The 18,162-nt window shown below is 43.4% G+C and overlaps 1 long non-coding RNA gene across 1 annotated transcript in view; it reads left to right on the top strand.

The window, feature by feature from the left end:
- LOC138950438 (uncharacterized) overlaps positions 1-15,237 on the top strand; it is a 97,564-nt gene extending 82,327 nt beyond the window's left edge. Inside the window, exon 4 of the long non-coding RNA XR_011450659.1 lies at positions 15,223-15,237. This is a non-coding gene — a long non-coding RNA (uncharacterized lncRNA). The remainder of the gene's footprint in view (positions 1-15,222) is intronic.
- Positions 15,238-18,162: the final 2,925 nt, after the last annotated feature.

Raw genomic sequence — 18,162 nt, 5'->3', positions numbered from 1 at the left:
AATGCGGCGCCAAGCGCGTGACTGCCGCCGAATCAGTCACCTACTTCCCCTTCCAGAATCGCGGTTCGACAGGAAAATATTGTGACCAGTTCTCACAAAACCAGTGATAGATACGTCGCTAGCGGCCAGGTGCTAAGCGAAGCAGGGCCAAGCATTGTACTGCGTTCGGCGCATTTACGCCGAAAGAACTCTTTTGAGCACGCACTTCCTCTAGTGTTAGCTTTCAACAACTTCAAGACAAGGAGTGGCATTGCTGACATTGAGTCATGAGTGACATTGTGTTTGTTCGGTACCCTGTTTGTTTGAGGAAGGTAGGCACTTTTAGGCCAAAAAACAAAGTTACAACTTAACTACAAGATTGTCAGTTTTCTTCTTTCCTGTCTGTGTTTTGCTTGTTGATGAAGGCATAGTTTAATCATGCAAATAGTTTCTTAATCTTCTTGGGGGAGGGGGGGGGGGGGGGGGGGTGAGGGCTAGTTTTAGGTGCAAAATCACAAAACCTTTTCAAATTCTAGGGGTGTTTCCCCCTACCACTGCCTTTGTAAGCTGAACTCACTTTTTCCAATGCTAGCCCCCCGACAGTGAACAGAATAAGGTATTGAGGGTCAATGTGGTTGACATTCCACTTTTTCGCTGTTTAGATATATATGACTAGCACTTTATTTACCTAACAGGGCAGTCACACGCTGCAATTTTCCTAAGATTTACACGGTCACGCGGGCGGCTGAGTCTTAGAAAAGAGCTACAACTTTGTAATATGAGATTCCCTCGTAGCTTGGAGTGATAGAACTTCTTCTATCCCTAAGATTCTGTCATAGCGCAAAGCCAATCAGAACGCGTCGTTGCGGCCTTCAAGCCGCGACTTGATAAAATGGCGGACAGCGTCTCTTCGTTGATTCAAAACTATTAGCGTGAACTCTCGCGCAGCGCGTTAGCCGTGTTCACTGTGATGCGTCAGTTCCGCACTGTTCATGTGGAGTTAATTGTTCCTCAATCGTTTATCGTGTGACGGGTCAAAGGCCTAAGATTTAATCTGCGATTGAATCGTCCGTGTGACGCCAACTTAATACTAATAGTTGTACTGCCTGCATTTGGTTTTTAGTCAAAATCATCTAAACATGTGTTACACTTGATTTTATTGATACCTACTATTCTTTCAAAGCATCGTTTCTTGTAAAGAAGGCCACATTGTGAAACTTATTATTTGCAGAACCCCCGCTTATTATTACTATCGCGGTCTCGGAGAACAATGACTGTCTCGATCTGTGTAAAATGTCATATTTTGGTCAAAAACGCAAATAACATTTATGTATCGATCGAATATCGCGATCTCGGAGAACAATGACTGTCGAGATCTGTGTAAAATGTCATATTTTGGTCAAAAACACAAATAACATTTATGTATCGATCGAATTCATTTCGCTGTTTCAGGTACTGACTTTGTTGTTGTTTTGTTGATTGAACAAGCACACACACGTATGCAATCAAACACATAAGCTTCATATTTGGGCGTTTCATGCTGTCCGATTTGTTTGCGATTTTGGAACTTAAATTATTTTTCTTTTCTGTTCTAGGAGTGCTGTCCTCTTCGATTTCTTCAACCTGGACAATCATGAGCTTGACGGTTTGATCTTCAGCATACTTTAGGATTTTCAGTTCTTCAGCATACTTTAGGATTTTCACACGAGGAACAGCTTTGTGAGTACCCAAATTTATACTACTGTATTACTAATAATTCTGACTTTTCATTCATCATTAAAATATTTTTCGTCTCGGTTCTGCAAATAGTTTCCAGGCGTAGGAGTTCTGTCCGATTTGTCTGCGATTTTGGAACTTAGAATATTTTTTGTCGCGGTTCTGAAAGTGGTTTCCAGGCCAAGGAGCGCTGTCAGACTTGTGTGCGATTTTGGTACTTAGAATATTTTTCCTCTCGGTTCTGTATTTGGTTTTCAGGCCTAGGAGTGCTGTCCGATTTTTCTGCGATTTTGGAACTTAGACTATTTTTTGTCGCGGTTCTGAAAGTGGTTTCCGGGCCCAGGAGTGCTGTCCAAATTTTCTGCAATTTTTGAACTCAAAATATTTTTTGTCGCGGTTCTGAAAGTGGTTTCAAGGCCTAGGAGTGCTGTCCGATTTGTCTGTGATTTTGGAACTTAAAATATTTTTCTTCTCTGTTCTAGGAGTGCTGTCCTCTTCAATTTCTTCAACCTGGACAATCATGAGCTTAACGGTTTGATCTTCAGCATCCTTTAGGATTTTCACACAGGAACAGCTTTGGCGAGTACCCAACTTTATACTATTACTAATATTCTGACTTTTCGTACATCATTAAAATATTTTTCGTCTCGGTTCTGCAAATAGTTTCCAGGCCTAGGAGTGCTGTCCGATTTTTCTGCGATTTTGGAACTTAGAATATTTTTTCTCTCGGTTCTGAAAGTGGTTTCCAGGCCAAGGAGCGCTGTCCGATTTGTCTGCGATTTTGGTACTTAGAATATTTTTCCTCTCGGTTCTGTAATTGGTTTTCAGGCCTAGGAGTGCTGTCCGATTTTTCTGCGATTTTGGAACTTAGAATATAGACTATTTTTTGTCGCGGTTCTGAAAGTGGTTTCCAGGCCAAGGAGCGCTGTCCGATTTGTCTGCGATTTTGGTACTTAGAATATTTTTCCTCTCGGTTCAGTAGTTGGTTTCCAGGCCTAGGAGTGCTGTCCGATTTGTCTGCGATTTTGGTACTTAGAATATTTTTCCTCTCGGTTCAGTAGTTGGTTTCCAGGCCTAGGAGTGCTGTCCGATTTGTCTGCGATTTTGGAACTTAGAATATTTTTCCTCTCGGTTCTGTAATTGGTTTTCAGGCCTAGGAGTGCTGTCCGATTTTTCTGCGATTTTGGAACTTAGAATATAGACTATTTTTTGTCTCGGTCCTGAAAGTGGTTTCCAGGCCAAGGAGTGCTGTCCGAATTGTCTGCGATTTTGGAACTCAGAATATATTTCGTTTCGGTTCTGAAAGTAGTTTCAAGGCCTAGGAGTGCTGCCAGTGATTTTGTACACTGTACATATTATTGAGCGTGTGCAGTTTTGATTCATATTCTTTTGATTCTGAATTAAGTTTTTTTTGTGCTTGCATCATTAGTTCTTTTCTGGTCTTCGAGTCAGAGGTTTGTTGCCGATTTTGTTTTGTGGTGACGATTGCTCATTATTACTGAATCTACACTTAACAGTCACTGAGTAAGTTATTTGCTCCTCAAAATGGATTCGGTTCTGCAGTGTGTAGACTGCCAGAAAATGTTCAGTACCCGTGTCAGGCTATTGAAACATAAATGCTCCAAGTGTACTTCTTGTGGCAAGGTGTTGTCATCATTCCAGCGCCTTCAGTCACACAATTGTTCAGATTCACAGGATATTCAGGTTAAAGCTATTGAGCAACATGGTATCACATTCAACCCTGTACACTGCCAGTGGCAGTTAGACAAATGTCGCCAGTTCACTTTGCCTTTGAAGCTTGCACTGCCTTCGTCAGATCAGCTGCTTCCGGCTGGAGCACCCAAACATTTTAAAAGGGTTGGTGGAGATGGTAATTGTTTTTTCCGCTGCCTGAGCCTTGCAGTGACTGGGTGTGAAGAGTACCATCTCCAACTTCGAGCTGCAGTCTGCCATTTCATGACACAGTCTGCATACACATATCGAATTGAGCATGTTCTCCTGCAACAACAAGGGCTGACAGCCGCGTCCTATCTGAGCAGGTCGGGCATGCGGAATTCAGGGACGTGGGCAACAGAAGTGGAGATTTACAGTGCTACCCTCATGCTCAACACCAGAATCTGTGTTTATCGCAATGTAGTCGGGCAGAGTGCCTGGCACACACATGATCCAAGACTGATTGCTCCACAGACCCATGTGAGTTCACAGTGCATTTACATCAACCACCCCAACAATACCCATTATGAAATTGTGACTGACGTCCATCTTCTATCTGATGGACCAGTGCCGTCGTGCCAACATCAAAAAGTTCATGTACCTGTGCTTGCAGCAGCAGAGTGTGAAGGTGCTGATAGGCCACTCGTATCTCATACAACTCAAACCGTAAAGCTTGTGAACCACAGAAGTACAATGCGCAAACTGCGCCAAAACCAAAAGTATAGCCAGAAAGAAGCAGAAAAAAACAGACTTAGAATGACCAAACAGAGAGCCACTAAAGAGTACAGTCAGAAAGAAGCAGAAAGAAACAGACTTACAATGGCCAAACAGAGAGCCACTAAAGAGTACAGTCAGAAAGAAGCAGGAAGAAACAGACTTACAATGGCCAAACAGAGAGCCACTAAAGAGTACAGTCAGAAAGAAGCAGGAAGAAACAGACTTACAATGGCCAAACAGAGAGCCACTAAAGAGTACAGTCAGAAAGAAGCAGAAAGAAACAGACTTACAATGGCCAAACAGAGAGCCACTAAAGAGTACAGTCAGAAAGAAGCAGAAAGAAACAGACTTACAATGGCCAAACAGAGAGCCACTAAAGAGTACAGTCAGAAAGAAGCAGGTAAAACTAGACAGAGAATGGCAACAAGGAGAAGTAGTGATGAGTACAGAGGGAAAGAGGCCCTAAAAGACAGGCAAAGGAAAGCAGAACAAAGACAGAATAGAAACTATAGGCGAAAGGAATCAGAGAATGACAGATTGAGGAAAGTGAAGAGAAGGCGTTGTCCTTCATACAGACACAGAGAAGCTTATCAAGCTAAGGTGCGAGCAGCAAGAGACAAACTGACCACAAAAAGCGGTTGCTTGACGGTCGATGACATCAAGAAGGTCTTTCAGTCCAATGTTAGTCACGGACCTTCATTCATATGTACATGCTGTAATGGTCTCTTCTACAAACACTCAGTGAGTGTTGCTCCCTCTGCTACATCTCTCCAGAACAAGGGTGTTAACACTTTCGTGACGGGATGCGACTATATTAGTAATAGCGCTGCAACGCCCACGGACGGGAAGCGACTATTTTAGTATTAGACATACAAGGTACACGACTCGTGATTGCTTCCCGGTTTTTGAAGCTTGCAGTAAATTGAGTTGTTTCCCTTGATACACGTGGTTTTCTCTTCCGGCTTGATCAAATTAGTGCAGATTTGCGTGGTGTTTTCGAACAAAAAAAATGAATCGAAGGCGAGCCTTGTCACGGGAGGAGATTCTCCGGATGTTGGATCTTGAGGATCCTGTAGATCATGATACATCGTGTCGTTTTAGCCTCAAGAAAGCGATAATAGCAGTGATATTGAGGAAGAAACAGTCCCGTTGTTGCTAGTACGAGTCGGCAACTACACGTGGTCGGGGGTGATACTGCTAGACGAACATGATGTATCTCGGAATCGTGCAGGAGCTATAGGGGCGTGGCAGCACTGATAACAATGGATGGCTGGAGCCTTCAAATCCTTTTGGAATTGTTCATAGGTGTACAGTTGGTACTTTGTTGTGAAAATGTGACTTATATTCAATATGGATTACCTAGACATCATTTGGTGAGTGTTACAGTTTTGTTTCATTTGAGTCAGGATGCTGTGAGTGAATGCGTGATTTGCTTGTTTTTTTCTTTGTACTGTCTCCTTATTTCTGTGTACAATGTTAACAATATTTCAGCTAATTCATAGGTTTTACACCTTGTTTGGTTATAACATTATTTATAATACTTTCTGTTAAAAAATAACTTTTAAAAAAAGCAGTGGAAAATAAAACACACACAAAAAAACGTTAAAAAACACAAATTATCCCCCTTTCACCCCCCTTTCACCCCCCTTTGCTAAAACAAATCGCGTGACAAACTTATAAATAGCACGACTGAACTGGGCATCCATTTTTGAATTAGTACACAAAATTTAGTGGTGATTGGACTTAATTCAAGCTTGCTAGACAGATTTCTTTACAGTTACTGATTTTTGGGAAGTTTCTTGGTGGCAAGCTTGGGCAGGCAGGACGTTAACGCCGTGGCAGTGCTAGTCACAATAGTGTTAAGTCTTCCATTATAGAGCAGGTTCTGTCAGGAACGAAAAGCTACCAAGACACTGAGTGGATATGTTCCACATGTCTCTCCAGTTTGAAGAAATCTGTGCTGCCCAATTTAGCTGTGAGAAATGGTCTTGGATTCCCGGCTATTCCACCTCCACTCAAAGATCTCACAACCCTGGAGGAACGGTGTATATCACCACGAATTCCCTTCATGCAGCTGCGAGAACTTGGCTGCGACCATCAGTTTGGTATTAGAGGAAATGTGGTGAATGTGCCTGTGGATGTGCCAGCTATGGTGACTTCATTACCTAGGCGATTCGAAGAGACAGAGACAATTGCCTTGAAGTTGAAAAGACGCTTGCGCTACAAGTCCTCCTACCACTTTGAAAATGTGAGGCCTGGGAAGATCTTTGCTGCTGCAGAGTGGTTGATTGGGAACAGTGTCCTGTTCAGGGAAGAGGGCATTAAGCTGGATCCTTCTTGGTTCAAGCCAGAGTGGGAGGAAGCAGAGTCGGTAGAGTTCAGAATCAACAGTGCAGATGATGACAGTTGTATCCAAGGTGAGAAGACCAACCATGCTCACTCATGTGACGAAGGCAAACAACCTGAATGTGATGCTGTGAAGCAATGTTCTAATCTACTGCCGCAAGGCCCTGAGCACTTGGTAACTGATCAAGCTTCTGGCACAGTGAAAGACAACAACAAACCAGAACAAGACCAAGACGGTAATCTGCAAGAAGAGTATGCAGATTTGTTTCAGGAGTGGCCAGAGGAAAACATACCTGCTAGTGACAAAGATGACACCGGGGAAGATGATGAAGACAAAGAATGGGTAGAAACCAGTCAAGAGGCAGAACTGGGAGGTGGATGTCGTGACACCCTTCTGCACCCCAACGACTTTACAACCGATGGCCAGGCAGCACTGAACATAGCACCAGGTGAGGGTAAACATCCACTTGGTCTGTTCATGGACAAAGATTGTGAGGAGAAATCCTTTCCAACCATATTTTGCGGCCAACGACGTGTTGATAACAGTGATCGAATGAAGCCCCTCACCTACAGTAAGATCTGCAAGGCTGAGCTAAGAAGTGCTGACCGGCGTGCTGCCCACTCCATTGCAAACATCTTTTTCAAGTTGAAGAAACTACAGATGTTACAGATTCGAGATTTAGCCACAACAGCACTTCGGAAAGTGAAAGGAGCAAAGACAGGCCATACTGCAGGGCAGTTGAGGAAAGATGGTGCCATTGAAGATCTTCTGCGCCAGGATCAAGGGTATCGTGTCCTCAAAACACTGCGATCCTCTCCCCCGTACTGGCAAGCAAAACAGAAGGATCTCTTTGCTATGATTAGGCAGCTTGGTAGACCAACTTTCTTTGCTACATTTTCTGCTGCTGAAACAAGGTGGCTTGATCTTCTCCGTGTCCTCTACCGCATGGAGCACAGTGTAGACCCCACTGATGATGACCTTGAGAACCTGACCTGGCAGGAGAAGTCGCAGCTTATACAAAAAGATCCTGTGACTTGCGCTCGTCACTTTGACTACAGAGTTCAGGTCTTGTTCAGAAAAGTCATCCTGAGTGCTCTGCAGCCTCTTGGAAAAGTGACGGACCACTTTTTCAGAGTAGAATTTCAGCAGCGGGGGTCCCCTCACATTCACTGTATGATCTGGGTTGAAGATGCACCAAAGGCTGATACAGACCCTGACGAAGATGTGGTGGCATTTCTTGATAAACACTTGACATGTCAGAGGCATGAAGAGGGTGAGTTGAAGAACGTTTCGAGCCTGCATGAACACAAGCATTCCAAGTCATGCAAGAAAGGTGGAAAACACGTGTGCAGGTTTGGTTTTCCTCTCCCTCCTATGTCAAAAACTATGATGCTCCGTCCACTGACTCAGTCTGAAGCAAAGGAGAATTCTGGCATCACAGAAAACTTGAGATCCATCAAAAGAGAACTTAGCCAGTTGAAACTGGGTGAGAACATTTCTTTTGAAGAATTTCTGGCGCGAGTCGGCATTGATGAGAATCAGTACATCCTTGCACTTCGTTCTGACCTTGACAGCACCAAGATCTTTTTGCAACGCGAACCATCAGCGACACGCATGAACAGCAGAAATGATATTCTCGCTCAGGTGTGGATGGCCAACACAGACGTGCAATTTGTCCTGGATGAGTATGCCTGTGGAATGTATATTGTGACATACATCAGCAAGAGCCAGCGTGGCATGAGCGATCTTCTAAAACACGCTGATGATGAGGCAAAACGTGGCAACCAGAGTGTCAAACAAAAAGTCAGACACATTGCGAACAAGTTTTTGAACCACTGCGAAGTGTCTGCCCAGGAAGCTGTCTACCTCCTGATGCAGCTGCCTTTGACCCGATGCACAAGGGATGTGATTTTTGTCAACACATCACCCCCCTGCCAGCGAGTTGGTCTGCTCAAGAATTTCACCATGCTTGAAGCAATGAAAGATGAGGACACAGATGTGACTCTCACTAGCCTGATCGACAGGTACTCTGAAAGACCAAAGGAGTTGGAAAACATCTGTCTTGCAGACTTTGCTACTTCGTACGACGTGAGAAAGGCAGGATCAAGCAGCAGAACAGGTAAGAACACCAAGAAGAAGGAACAGGATTTCCTCCCTGAAGGTGAATATGAGGAGGATGCAACCGACAACATCTGGAACAATGACTCCTCTTCTGGTCACCTGTACAAACTTCCTGATGGCAAAGTCTTGCACCACCGGAGAAAACCAAAAGTTCTGCGCTGTGTTCGCTTTTCTCTGGAGTCGGACTCAGAAAACCACTACAGAGAGAAGCTGATGTTGTACATACCATGGCGAAACGAGGACAAGGATATCATTGGTGGGTGTGGGACATACCATGAGAGATTTGAACAGATGAAAGAAACAGTGTTCGAAGTCAGCAGCAAGTTTGAGACCAATGCTACTGCTGTGGACCAGGCTGTGGAACAGGTGCAGAAAGATGGCATTGATGAGGAAGCTTGGGATGGGGTGGCTCCACAAGCACAAGACATGGAGAGCCGCCACGAGAAATACAACACAGAGAGTACCATCAATGCAGCGTTCCAACCAGACTCTGAACAGCACCGACAGTATGACATTGGTCTTGACCTGGGTTGTCATGCTACATCCGACATAACCCACGACCGTATAGTGAACAGGATACCAAATGAAGAATTTGATGCAATGGTAAGATCACTGAATTGCAGTCAGCAAACGTTCTTCTATCACATACTGCACTGGATGAAGACAAAGTGTAGTGGCAGTCTATCTGCATGCGAACCCTTCCACTGTTTTCTCTCTGGAGGTGCAGGTGTGGGGAAGAGTCGCTGTGTCCTGGCCATTTACCATGCCCTTGTCCGTTACCTAAGCAGTCGCCCTGGAGACAATCCAGATTGCCTTCGGGTACTTCTTGCCGCTCCAACAGGCAAGGCTGCCTATAACATCAGAGGTGTGACACTACACACAGCCTTCTGCCTCCCTGCAAACCAGAGTCTCAGTGATTACGTGAAACTTGACGCCAGTCGCTTGAACACACTTCGGTCAACTCTAGCAGAATTGCGATTGGTGATCATTGATGAAATTTCCATGGTTGGTGCCAACATGATGGGTTTTGTCAGTCAGCGTCTGCAACAATTGATGGGTTGCAGCAAGCCGTTTGGTGGTGTAAGTGTCCTTGCTGTTGGTGATCTATTCCAGCTGAGACCAGTCATGGATCGCTGGGTATTTCAGCCAAGTCGTGGAGCCTACGAAGCACTAGCACCAATTGTCTGGCAGGAGCTGTTCCAGATGTTCGAGTTGACCCAGGTGATGCGGCAGAAAGATGACAGAACCTTTGCTGAAGCTCTAAACAGGATCAGGGAGGGATGCCACACCAAAGAAGATGCAAACCTCATCAAGTCCCGTGTTGTCAAATCCAGTATCCCGGACAACATGCTTCACCTGTTCACCAGCCGTCGTCTTGTCACTGAGCAAAACACCAAAAGTCTTGCCCTTCTCCAGTCTTCGGAGATTCTGCTGGAAGCCAAGGACAGTGTGATGGGTGACATCAGTGTTGCACTGAAAACGGAGATACTTCACAAAGCTCGTGATATGACAGTGCAACAAACACAGAGTCTTCCATCACACTTGACTCTCAAAGTGGGCGGTAGATTCATGTTGGTGCACAATGTTGACATCAGCGATGGTCTGACGAATGGAGCTTCTGGCACCTTACGACAGGTTGGACACAAAGGCAGTGAGAAGCCAGAACATGTGTCGGTTGTATGGATAGAATTTGATGAAGAGAGTGTTGGTGAAAAGACCCGCCACCGAAACAAACAACTCTACACACCAGCCATCAGCTCCACATGGACTCCCATCTTTCATGCCGTCAAACAGTTTCGTGTTGGAAAACGAGAAAATGTTGCAGTGCTTCGTAAACAGTTTCCGTTGACAGCTTGCTCTGCAATCACAGTACACAAGTCACAGGGTTCAACTCTTGAGCAAGTTGCGGTGTCTTTCCAGGGTATAGTACAACACCATCTAGTGTATGTGGCACTCAGCAGAGCCAAAACTCTGGGCGGCCTCCATCTTCTTGATTTTGACCCAAACAAGATCAGAGTGTCACCTGATGTCAAGACCGAGATGGAACGATTGCGGAAGAAGCCCATTGAGTGGTGTGTGAGCGACCTACAGCAGTTTGCCAGCATTGGATTTCTCATAGGTTTTCACAACAGTCGCTCTCTTCACAAGCACATTGGAGATCTCCGCCTTGAAAGAAATCTGTTACGAGCTGAAATGTTGTTCATATTTGAAAGCTGGGAACAAGAACAAGATGAACCACAGCACTACAGTCTCCCTGAATTCAAAGTTCTTGAGAGAAACCCTGCTCCAACCAAAACTCACCGTCCGCATGCTGGCACAATAGTGTACATCCGTGATGACAGTCTGCTGTCTACCTCCAACACAGCTACAAGCCGAAGTTGCAATCACAGCATAGAAGTTACAGTGCTTGACGCCAGCAGCAGAATTGCAGGGCTGAGTGTAGTGGGAGTGTACTGTCCTCCAGGTGTGAAAACCAACGTACTGCGTACTGAACTTGAGACCATTCTTCACAGCGTATTAGCAAGTCACCCCTATGTTGTGATGGGAGGAGACTTCAACAGTGATGCCTCTGACAGACTGTCAAAACCACTCAAACAGCTTTGTCAGGAATTCAGTCTGCGTCAGCTCATTACTGAACCTACAACAGACTATGGCTCAGTGTTGGATCTGATCTTCACCAATCTCCCCGAGTCTGCAATACTAGGAGGTGTACTTGAATCCTGGTACTCGGACCACAAACCCTGCTGGGTGTCAATTTCAGTGTAAATGGAATTTTTGAGAGATTGAGAGTTTGCTGTTTTGTTGTCTTTGTATTTGAAATGCAGTGTTAACAATATTCTGTTTGTTGCAGAATTTGATATGAAATTTAAGTTGAGGAGTTTAGTTACAGGTCCCAAGACCGATCCCACTTTATTTTGAGTCCACTGGCCTAGTCCACCTTTCTTGTCATGATAGAAGCAGTAAACGGAGAGGGCACAAATGTGACTTTTCAATTGCTGTGAAAGCTGAAACAAAACATTGTGTTTGCTATGAATATGTCCATTACAACAAGTATTTGGCTATTCAGGACGTGTGGATATGTATATATGTATATTATAAATAACTGCCTAGTCAAGGTGTTTGGCATGGATGGGTCCAGCATGGATGAAGTAATCGGAGAGGGCACAAAGGTGACTCTCCAGTTGCTATGAAACAAACCAATTTTCTTTGTCAATTTGCATAGTCATATGATATGTATATTTGGCATGGATGCGTAAAGCAGGAGAGAAGCAGTAAGCGGAGAGGGCACAAAGGTGACTCCCCAATTGCTGATAACAACCAATTTTTAAAAGGTGATAGATCTTTTTTCTTTCCCATTGATATGTACAGAACGAGTAAAATGCGGTAGGTCGACGGGCCCTCATTTTCATGGAGTTGTTGTTCGGTTTTAAATTCTTGGTGATAGATCTTTTTTTTTTCCCCCATTGATATGTACAGAACGAGTAAAATGCGGTAGGTCGAAGGGCCCTCATTTTCATGGAGTTGTTGTTCGGTTTTAAATTCTTGGTTTTCTTTTCGTGGCGGTACCTCTCTGCGATGACACCTGAGAAGGTATCATTACAGACAGGTTTATGGCGATTTTACCGGCACATTGTGGAGATTGGTTATATGGAAGTAAAATTTTGGTGTCGGTCTCCGCCACAAGTTGCGCAAAAATTTTGAAACAAATTTGGAAAAAAGAACATATAACGTGGATGCATACAAATATATGGTATGCAAAAGTCGCTGAAATAAAATTCAGCGGCACAAACAACAACTCCAGGTGTGGGCTACATGATGTGTGTGACAGCGTGAGGAGTGTGAACAATATGTTGACGTGTGTTAAAACATCATGTACATGTATCAGCATTGCCAACCTACACTTTGAAATGTAAATGACTTTATGACAAGTCATAAATGCAAGCCATGACAGTGACACAACTAGGTGTGGATGCGTTAATTAGATTCTGTGTCTTGTGTTTAATTGGCGCTAAATAAGAAGTTATGTACAGGAGCATAAGATTTTGTCATGTTTTATTTTGAATTAATGCAATTGAAATAAAGAATTAGTAGCAGAACACATTTGACTCCTTGTTTTTTTTTGCTCATAATTTCATTAAGTGCTCTATTCTTTTCTGCTTGTAGTTGGTTGTTGTTTATTTATTGATTGAATGAATGTCTTAATCAAGTTTTCTCCACAGGTCAGTGTTGATATGATCTAACTTTATTAGTGTATTGCAGATGTTTGTGGGGTGTAACAGTAGTAACACACAACATGCCTGGATGAGCTTACAGTTCATTGTGCTTGATGTATTTTCATCATTACACTCAAATGAATGTTCATGTCCTTGCAAGTGACTAACTGTCCCACAGGACAAAAAGGAAGCGTGGAATTAGCCTTGCTGTATGCTGAGTGTGTGATTTGGAAATAAAATATGTGGATACATTTTGTTTCATGTTGTTTCATCAGTGGTCTGCTTTGTAATTGTAATTTTAGGCTAGCGTATAATTCGCATTTCGGATTAGTTTTAGGTGTTTGCTTTTTTTTTAAATCGATTTATTGAATATCATAGTCAAGTTGTCTCCAGGTATTGTCAAGTGGTATAATTGTACTATGACAATAAATTTGAACAATAAAGTCATGTCACTTATGTGAGGTAAGTAACTGCCCCCAGAAACTGATACCGTGTTGTGGTGGGGTGGCTTGCGTGCTTCCATAATCCATCAAGCTAAGTCAGCTAATGTGCAGGGTGTCTGGTAGGGTCTCCCATACTGAAAAGTCGGTTGTGTCTGACCATCAAACTAAGTCAGTTGGCGCGTTTTGCACATTTTCAGGGTTTCCCATGCTGAACAGTTTGAATGGCTAGAAGCCTGACAAAACTCAGTTTCAAGATTAAAGAAGTAGAACTCGAAAACAATTTTATCAGATATATATATATATATATGCATGTCTGGTTTTGGTTACAGATCTGAGGATATGGTGGCATGGTGGCCAGTGATGACAGCAAGCACAGAGCAGTAGTGGAATAAATTGCAGGACACTCAACCTCTCACCCCACCCTCATGGCCTGCTGCTTATCAGTGCCGGGCAAGCCTGCATGGTCCAGAAGTACACTGAACAAGTAGCTATACAGAATCCTGGACTGACAATACAACTGAAGTGGTAACTAGCAGCTGCTACAGAAATGTCTTCATTTTCTCCTTTAGCTGTGGCTCCATCCTTGTAGACATTGCCATTCTCTGGTTTTCAAACATGTTGGATAGTGTACTCTCAAACAAAATTGGTTACATTTCTGAATCATTTAGAGATGACTGTGGTATGCTGCATGAAGTGTTGTGCTATCATTGACCCTAACACTGTGCGTGGGAAAAAAGGATGATGAAATTCAAGGCTATTCGGTGTAATCTTTCATATTCTTCCCTGCATGTGGACCTGGAAATCCACAGGACAAGTGACACACCAGAGAGACTTCTGTATTCAACATTTCCTGTGATCATGATCCAGGGCTAAAGATGGTGTGCGATTTACCAGTACACTGTCTAGGGGAGATAATTCACCAGACAGACAGAGGCCTAGGAACTACACATCACTAATTTAAAACACTACAATGTATCACATGTGTGGAAGAATCTTCAAAAAAAGATAAAATGAGTGTGATTTTTGTGTAATGATTCCCATATTTGACTTTTGTTATGACTTTTCAAGAATGTACCATCATTTTAAAGGCACAATTCTTATAAAAAAATGTTTGGCTCACCGTCTCACTTTCAGACATGGCAAAGCTTTAGTTTTGTAAAAGCGACTTTTGGCTTTAGCAAGCAGTCAGCATTTTGAATGTTGGCATGTGAAAAATTCAAGGTATGTTTATATGCAACACACGGGATTTAGATTTACTGTCTGTGTCTTTTAGACCCCGTTATCTCCCCCGCGAGTTTGGTCAGATTTTTGTTACGGTCATCTACACTCCATCTACATGTTGGATAGTGTACTCTCAAACAAAATTGGTTACATTTCTGAATCATTTAGAGATGACTGTGGTATGCTGCATGAAGTGTTGTGCTATCATTGACCCTAACACTGTGCGTGAGAAAAAACTCCCACGCCTCAGCCCAAATAGCAGATGTGATCAGAGAGTTGCAGCTTATCTCCCCTGACGCCCCAAACTTTATTGCAGGTGACTTTAACGACTGTGACTTACGCACGAACCTACCGACTTTCCACCAGTACGTGACTGTCCCTACCTGCAAGAACAAGACAATAGACTTAGTGTATGGAAACGTCCCCAAGGCCTACCGATCGTTTGTTCTCCCTCCCGTAGGTAACTCAGACCACAATAGTGTATTTCTTGTCCCAGCCTACAAACCCAAAATTCAGACAGAACCCGTAGTGAAGAAGTCAGTTAAGGTGTGGTCTCAGGATAGCGTAGAGCAGTTGCAGGGATGTTTTGAGTGTACAGATTGGGACATGTTTCTTGATTCTAGTGTTAGTGTAGACGAAGCTACTGAAGTGATTTCTGACTATGTCAATTTTTGTGAGGATATGATTGTTCCATCTAAGACAGTGAAATTGTACCCCAACAACAAACCTTGGATTTCAAAGTCTCTCAAAGCAGACCTGTTTACACTACACATTGAGCGTAGTAAACTACGAATTTGAATAATATACTACGCAACTACGCAAGTCTGTCGTTTTCTACGCAAACGGTATTTATAAAAAAAAATTTAAAAAAAAAATTCTTTTTTTTTCGTCTTTACACCTGTTCCTTGTCCCGTTGTGCTCTCACACCGCCCCGTCCCTGCACGCAAACGGTATTGTTTCGGCTACGCAAATCACAATCCGTAATTTTCTTCATCTCCCTTGACCGATCCATTTTCCAATCCATGTTTTCGGCCAGCAGTTGTTTGCTGCGTGCAGCGCGTAAAGCGCCCACGGGCGTTGCGTTGTAGCTTGTTAATGCCGAATAGGCTTCTCCAAGCAAATGCCGGGCACAACTGAAAGCGTTACTGCCAAACCATGCGGGCGTTTCGACACAATGGCTGAACGCAGAGCACACGAAAGTGAAGATGAGAACTGTGAAGAAAATGACTCCGAAAGACCACCGACCAAAAAGTAAAAGACGAGCAATGCGCCGAACCAAGTCTTTCTGCCAAAATATCATCAGGACTACCCATGCCTTGTCTTCGCGGAAAGGAAAACATCATGCTCATTGCACTGCCTGCAATTCCCATTTTTCCGTCAGTCAATCAATACATGTGGTAAAAAGTAGCAATCATTGTTCTTGTTGTTGTGATAGGTCGACGAGAAATTCTACACATTCAATTACAAAACTACACATTTGCCTCATTTTGCTCCCAGAAAATACACATGCAATGTTTTAGGGGTAAACAGGTCTGCAGTCAAAGCCACACTCAACGAGAAAAAGGTAGCATTTCAGACTGGAGATAGAGTAGAAAGGAAAGTAGTACAGAACAAGTTGAGGAAAGAAATTTTGGAAGCGAAGAGACAGTACAAAGAGAAAGTAGAGTCACAGTTTGAATCAGGTAGCTTAGCAGACGCATGGAAAGGACTTAAAACTTTGTCAGGACAGGCCAAATCAAAATCCAGTAGCGATGGCATGCCGATAAAAGAACAGGTTGAATTTTCTGAGAAATTAAACGAGTTCTATTGTAGATTCGAGAAAGATGATTTGAGGGATGATTTAGACAGCGTGACTTCCCAGCTTAAGTAGATATGGCAGGTGATGAGGAGGACTTTGAAATCCAAGGCAAGACTGTTGAGAAGGTTTTTAGCAAGTTGAATGTAAAGAAAGCAGTTGGTCCTGATAACATCGGTGGACGTGTTTTGAGATCATGTGCCTGTCAGTTGTCCGTTGTTTTTAGCCGTTTGTTTAGTTGGTCTCTGAAAGATTGCACTGTGCCTAGACTCTGGAAAAACTCTACGATCTGCCCTGTCCCCAAGAACAACAAGCCCAAAACCCTGAATGACTATCGCCCTGTAGCTCTCACCTCTATTGTTATGAAGTGCTTTGAGCGCATTGTCCTCTTTAGACTGCTCCATCAGGTCAAGCCCCATCAGGATCCCTTCCAGTTTGCATACAAGCAGAACAGATGCACAGATGACGCCACACTCACACTCTTACACAACGCATACACACACTTAGAAAAACCTGGCTCTTTTGTACGCATTCTTTTCATAGACTTCTCTTCTGCCTTCAACACTATCCAACCCTGCCTCATGGCCCGGAAACTTCTCCTCTACAGCGTGACTCCAAGGCTTATCCTGTGGATTATCAACTTTCTCGTTAACAGAACCCAGTCAGTCCGCTTTCAGACAGCTCTCTCTTCCCTTAGGTCCACCTCCATAGGCTCTCCACAGGGTACAGTTATCTCCCCTGTGTTGTTTACACTAACGACTGCAGTGGCACTGACTCCACCCTTCTTATCAAATATTCAGATGATACAGCGCTAGAAGATCTCTCCAATAGTGACGCAACTTACTTTGCAGAAGTAGAACGTTTCAACGCCTGGTGTAAAGACAACTTTTTAGACCTAAATGTGACAAAGACCAAAGAACTTCTGATAGACTTTAGAAGAAACCCTGCCCCTGTCCCTGACCTGATGATTGATGGTGTGACTGTTGAGCGTGTGACTGAATATAAGTATCTTGGCACAGTTATCGATGATAAGCTGTCCTTCAATGCAAACACCACCCTCATACACAAAAAATGTCAGTCACGCATCTACTGCCTTCAGAAACTTAGGAAGTTGAATGTGAACTCTTCTATCCTTCAAACTTTCTACCGCTCTTTTATCGAGTCTGTCATCACTTTTGGTTTTGTGTCCTGGTATGGAGGTCTGAGTGTGAAGAACAGGAATGTCTTAGTGCGAATGGTGAATGTCAGTAGCAAGGTGATTGGCAGGCAGCAAGCAAGTGTGGAGTCCCTGTATGAAAAGCGTGTGGTGAGAAAGAGTAGGCGGATAGCTTCAGATAGGTCCCATGTCCTAGCCCACCTCTATGAACTCCTTCCCTCTGGCCGTAGACTTCGCACGCACAAAGCTAGGACACTCAGGCTGCAAAACAGCTTCATCCCCAAATCCATCACCCTTAGCAACATGTAAACACATCCACATACCCGACTCAGCCCCTCTTCTGCCAGTGCAATCAGTAGTAATGTACATGTATGTATTGGTTTTATGTACAACCGTATATTTCCTGCGATATATTGTATGTTATGATATTTTGCAATGATGTTTAGCCATAGTTCGTTATACGCGTAGGTGTGCGAGAATATGTAAGCGCAGTGCTTTAAAGATGTCCATGTTATATAGTGCTATATGTTTTATTTAAAATCAATGTCTTGTTTGTATTATTGTTATGTACCACCCCTGAATTTCTCTATGAGATAATAAAGTATTCTTATTCTTATTCTTATTAACAGCCTTGCTAGATTTGACTGAGATTGTGAGATGTTTTCACAAGGAGGAATGTGCCTTTAATTAAACACTGGGGTGGTTGTATGACTATGACTGTAGATTGCACAATGTCATGG

The sequence above is a fragment of the Littorina saxatilis genome, linkage group LG16 (assembly GCF_037325665.1).
Source record: "Littorina saxatilis isolate snail1 linkage group LG16, US_GU_Lsax_2.0, whole genome shotgun sequence".
Classification (NCBI taxonomy): Eukaryota; Metazoa; Mollusca; class Gastropoda; order Littorinimorpha; family Littorinidae; genus Littorina; species Littorina saxatilis.
Note: the sequence above shows the minus strand (reverse complement) of the source record. Positions and strands in the feature narration are given on the sequence as shown.